Genomic DNA, 5,823 nt, shown 5'->3' with positions numbered 1-5,823 from the left:
AAGCCTTGTGAGTGGATTTGGTGGACGGAAACTGAAAGAAGCCTGTCGTATATATATGTGTGTGTATATGTTTGTGTGTCTGTGTTTGTCCCCGCAACATTGCTTGACAACCGATGCTGGTGTGTTTACGTCCCCGTAACTTAGTGGTTCGGCAAAAGAGACTGATAGAATAAGTACTAGGCTTACAAAGAATAAGTCCTGGGGTCGATTTGCTCAACTAAAAGCAGTGCTCCAGCATGGCCATAGTCAAATCACTGAAACAAGTGAAAGAGTAAAAGAGTACTGTTGTGTCTGGAAGTTGATTGTTACGGCCAGTCAGAGTGACCTTTGCTTTTGAACAGGACTGGCCAACCTGAGGCCCACAGGCTGCATGCGGCCTGCAGACTTTTATCTTGCAGCCCTTTTGATACTTTCTTGAAATGGGTTTATTTAAACAAACGTTTAAAAAATGTTATCAAAAATTAAAGATTGTAATGAAAAGTAAAGAAGAAAAATACTACTGTTTTTCCAACGATAATATTTCATGTTGAATCAGCAATCATTCATTCATTATTGTAATAATAACACGAGAAAGCAAAATTCTTTCAATTCTGTAGGTATACAAGCGACCCTGAAAAAAACTTTGTGATTAAAGTGGCCCGCAGTGTAATTCGAGTTGGCTAGGCCTAGTTTTGCACCTATAAAGTGCTTAGCCATATAAAGTGCTTAGGCAACTTGTCAGACTCAAATGGCTGAAGGCACATAACCTCTTGTGCTTTCAACCATTTGAGTCTGATGAGTTGCCTGTACGGTCAAGTGCTTTATCGGTGCAAAAACCAATGGCTACTCTCTGACTGGCCATAACAATCAACTTCCAAAAAAGATATACTACTGCTTTAATTTTTTAGAGTGTGCTTCTTTTTTGGATATATGAACTACTGATGATATATACATATGATATGCCTAAGGTGATGGGCCTGTTTTGTTCAGCTATTTCTACCATAGAATTGTTTAAAAGAGAGAGTTTATACTTTACTCTTTTACCTAGTAAATGACGTAGATTAAACATTCGGTAGATTTGAATAAATATGATCCACATTTTCTTTTTCATGAGACAAACCAAAAATATATTTTCTAATTCTTCCATTTCATCTGAAGGGTTTATTTAGGGAAGATTTTTTTTGTTATTTTGATTTTTGTCCATGTCCATATTCTTATGTAGCCTAGTTGCATTTTATTATAAAGTAATATAGTATTTTAATGGGCTGCTCAGACTTTATCCCCTTCTGATGGTGGGGTGAGTGTTAAGAGAGTTAACATTACTGCATTTACTGAGCACCAAACCCCGAAACAGTTGTAAAGGATTACCTGTATCCTCCTTTCTGTTATTTGTGAAGTTTGAAAATGAACTTAGCAGATATATTCACCTACCTAAATATGAAGAACTACTACGAAGCATTCCTCTAATGTTTCTCTCTTTTATCTTTGATATTAGAGTATGAACTTTCAGGATTTTTATCTTTCTATGAAGAATTACAATGAACTTTCACTTTCTTGATTTTCCTTTCTGCTTAATTGTATTTATACTTGCTTCTGTATTTTATAAATGCCTTGGTACCATTAATTGCTTGTCCATCTTTTATCTCATTGTACTTTCATTTGCTCAACCAGTACATTGCTTATAGCTAATTTTTGTTTGGCTGGATTCTATTTCCCTTTATTTGAAAGTGGATTTTAGGTATCTTGTCTGTTCTGAGCACTAATTGTCTATATTATGTACCTTTTTGATGTATTCTTACCTATTATATATGTGTGTGTGCATGCATAATGGGTATAGATATGATTGTACACACACATATGTATATATTAACACAAGTGTGGACATGCAGTCAAGAAACTTGTCTTGGATTCAGTTGCATTGAATGACATCTTGGACAAGTATCCTTTACTATAATAACCCCGGGCTGACCAAAACATCCCAGGGCATAGGGAAGTATTACCTTACTTGAAAAGAAGTGAGGGTTGGCACATCTGTATGTGTATATATATTTTTATTTTTGTGTACATGTATCTGTGTGTGTGCATTTACATTATATGTTTAGATGTGTGTTTGTCTGTATAATTTTCCTTGTTTTCCGTTTCTCCCTCTTGCTGCACATTATAAATGAATTCTTCCCAAACTTTTGTTCCCAAGTTCCCAATGAGCCTTAGGTGAAATAGAATATATATATTTTTTCAGACTAATATCATTGATTAAATATTTTTCCACTCCCAGATTTATCTTTGAGTTCTAAGTGGCCAGACATAGCTTCTTTTTGAACTTATCTCACTCTGGTGTATCTGTTTGTCTATCACATTACATTGCTAACTGTTCTATACCAACTTATCTCAGGCTAAACCACCTCTTTTGTTTTTCCACGATCACTACACATCTCTCACTCTCCCCTCACACTTTTGCAACCCTCCCACACATCATCTTTCTTTCTATCAACCTTCTGTCTACCCAAGGTCGACTTACCTTTCATCCTTTCTGGGTTGATAAATTAAGTTCCAGTGAAACACTGGAGTCAACCAATCTCCCCCCCCCCCGCAAATTTTAGGCCTTGTGCCTACACCAGAAAGGATTATTATTATTGTTGAGTTTCTCTTCATCACCTCTGTACTGCCAGTTAGCACCTATCCTCCTTAACTTTCCCTTGAATTCATGATTTACTGATAACCCATCTCCTCACCACTACCTTTACCCCCAGTCACCTCTCAGCACTTGTTCATCATTCAGTGTATTGGATCTTCACCATCTCTAACCATTCCACATTGTTTTCATACTGTTGCAACCTCTGCTTGTCTACCTTGTTCTTTTGTTTTTAGGACCCATCCTGACATCTTTCTACTGTCATCTTTACTGCTCTTTCTAGCTTCCACCCTTATTACTCCCAACAACTCTCGTGTAATGCGATTAGCTGACGTGTCCTCGCCACGGCAAGAAAGCTGTTCCGAAGCCCCTTCTTTCATACTTTAATCTCTCATCATCTAGCATAAATATATCTTTCTCTCAGTTGTAGTCCCGCTCAGTTGAAGGGGATCTTGGTCTTGCGAATGACAGGGCGGTTCCATTCGTGCTGGTTGTCACGAAAAAAAAGAAAAAGAAAAAAGAAGCCTTTTACAACTTCGAAAAGTGGTTGCCTTTAGGAAGGGTATTCCGTCGGAGAAACCAGGTCAAAGCAGGAGCACGACGAAGTTTCCGACCCGTCAGATACTGTCACAGCGTCTAATCCATACCAGCATGGAAAACAGACGTTAAAAGATGACACATCCCCGCCTACATAGTTGACGTTATGTTTACAATGTTTGAGTAGACTTAATATCAACTTGTCTCCCAAACATTTTCCGTTCATATCACCGCTTTTGTTGTCCAATATAAATTTTTTTTATTAAAGAGGTTCGGTATGGTTTGAGTGAGGTTGCTACTAATTTTTTTCAAGTTGAGACTGCGTGATGCTGTTTGTTTATATATGTTTGCATGACAATGATACATACCACAGGAATTCGTTTTAAAAGATATTGTAGACAAATCGACATGCTAAATTATTATTATTAGTTAACTAGAAATTTCTCGATATTATCTAACTTAGCCTAGTATAGTATACTAGTTAAATAAACTGAAAATAATTACAATTTGTCAAATAGCAAGTTTTCCCGCCATCACGCTTTTCACTATCAATCCCATAGTTCATTAGTTGTAATATGGCGAGGCCTTAAGTTCTCCAACACCTCCAATTTTGTCCGGGAGAATCGCTCACATTTATTTTAGGATTCTGCTTTCTTCTACAGACGGTAATATTAATCACTTTACATGTTCATAATTGTATATCTTCGTCTATTATTTAAAGCATTTATAGTTAATTTATCCCGTCTTTGTTTTCATCCTCCCATGTGACTTCCAATATAAATAACAAATATTTTGATTTTGCTGAATTATAAGTCCTCTCTGTATATTATTTTTCCTACTGTTGAACTATGATTCAAAGCATTTTATAGACACGTAGCTTGAGTTTATGACGTTGATTACTTTTTTAGGGCATACAATTTTAAAATGATTTAAACACAAGACCACACATTTGTATACATCTGTATTGATTTAGGCCATGTTTCCGAGCAGGCAGTCGAGAAATTTAAAAACTTTTTTTCTTCAATTCTGTTTTTTCTCTCAGTATTTATACTATAAATGTTGTTTCCATTCTGTTGACTATTAAAGAAAAAAATTATTAAAGGAAGAGTTACAGATATTTCAAGTTATACTAAGGGAAACCATTGGAATGAATAAATGTTAATTAGGTGAAATTGATGAGTACAGTTCCTGAATATTTTTCATTTTTGTAATCATTGAAACTGTCGATGTTATGTAGATGTAAGCTTTTCGTAGAAGTAAATATTTACACTGTCACGAGAACCGGTATTCGTTATTTTATAATCGGGTCATATTGTCAGACAGACAGTAGGGTGGGTACATTAGATGTTTATAGTGTACAAATGTAACAAGTATTTTAATAGTAATTATAATTGATTTAATATTAATACTTTTATTAGGCCAACATTGGGTAACAACTGATATTTAAGGGACAGTTTCGTTAAAATATTGTAATGAGTGTATATATAACAAAAATCTGTTATCTACTTATTGGAGATAATCTGAAGAGGAAGTAGTTTTTAAATTTTTTCTTTTGAACATGCATGGATGTGAATCACATTTCAGCTTTATTTCCTTATTTAGGTTGTAACATAAAATAACAATTTGTTGTTTGCGCCAAGATCAACCCTTATCGAGCAGACATTTAATGAAAAAAATTCCGCCCGTGAAGATCCAGTTTTTTTTCTTCCTGTTATAGTATATAGGACTACATTATCACTACATTACCTATTGTGTCCTTTCATTTTATGATAGCAGGATGTTATTTTATGGAAATTTGGCTGCTACTTCTAGCGCGTTGAATGACCATGTACAGGCTTGTTCGTTTATGTATTGTGGTTTTTCTTGCTGATGTACCAGTACTCATTTACCAGCAAGGAGGGAGCTGGAAGAAACTACTGTCTTATTAACATAGTTTCCAAAATGATGCAATTTGGGGTAAAATGCCCGCACTGAAATATTGTCGAAAACATGGCTACTGTTGAAACTATTTTTCAGCCGACTAACTTGTATGTTAGGTGTCTGCTACCATGGCTAAATAACTACTACTACTACAATTAATGCTACAATCTGAAGTAAGGTAGATCTGTTGTACTGTATTAGGTGAATCGCTATATTGGCACGTTATCCCATTATATATATACACACACACACACACACACACACTAATATTTTGAGTTCTATTTTCCCTGTTCGCATCAACATTATATATATTTATTGTAGACACCAATCGACTATTATTGGACAAAATGCCTTGTGGTATTTGTTCCAGCTCTTTACGTACTTAGCACAAATTCCTCAGAGGTCAGCTTTGCTTTTCATCCCTCGACTGTCTATAAAATAAAGCCTCAGTTAAGTACTAGGGTCGATGATATTTGCTGACGTCTTCCCCTAAAAATTTGCTGTTCTTGTGCCCAAAATTAGAAAGAATTATTGTTTAGGAGAAAGACATGATTGTCTCACAACTGCACTTTTTTTTTTGACAATGTGAGCTAGTCTTCGTACGTATGACACTATTACCCATTTGGGGGAGTTGCAAAAATCAAAATTCTTCCATAGTAAGGTTTGTTTTTTTAATAACAGTAATAACGTTGTTGAATACATTTCCTCCCACTACATTGTTTTTGCGTGTGATCAGATCAAGTTACTTGATTGAT

The 5,823-nt window shown here is 35.3% G+C and overlaps 1 protein-coding gene across 4 annotated transcripts in view; it reads left to right on the top strand.

Annotated features, from left to right (window-relative positions):
• The window catches only part of LOC106879726 (tumor protein 63), a 274,347-nt gene that overhangs the window by 197,186 nt on the left and 71,338 nt on the right, over nt 1-5,823 (top strand). The window contains exon 1 of one of the 4 annotated variants that reach the window (XM_052972115.1): nt 3,686-3,813. The exons of the other annotated variants lie outside the window; for them this stretch is intronic. The gene's annotated coding sequence lies outside the window, so the exon portion shown is untranslated. Of the gene's footprint in view, nt 1-3,685; nt 3,814-5,823 lie in introns of those variants that run through there. 4 annotated transcript variants of the gene reach the window in all.

The sequence above is a fragment of the Octopus bimaculoides genome, chromosome 12 (assembly GCF_001194135.2).
Source record: "Octopus bimaculoides isolate UCB-OBI-ISO-001 chromosome 12, ASM119413v2, whole genome shotgun sequence".
Lineage (NCBI taxonomy): Eukaryota > Metazoa > Mollusca > Cephalopoda > Octopoda > Octopodidae > Octopus > Octopus bimaculoides.
Note: the sequence above shows the minus strand (reverse complement) of the source record. Positions and strands in the feature narration are given on the sequence as shown.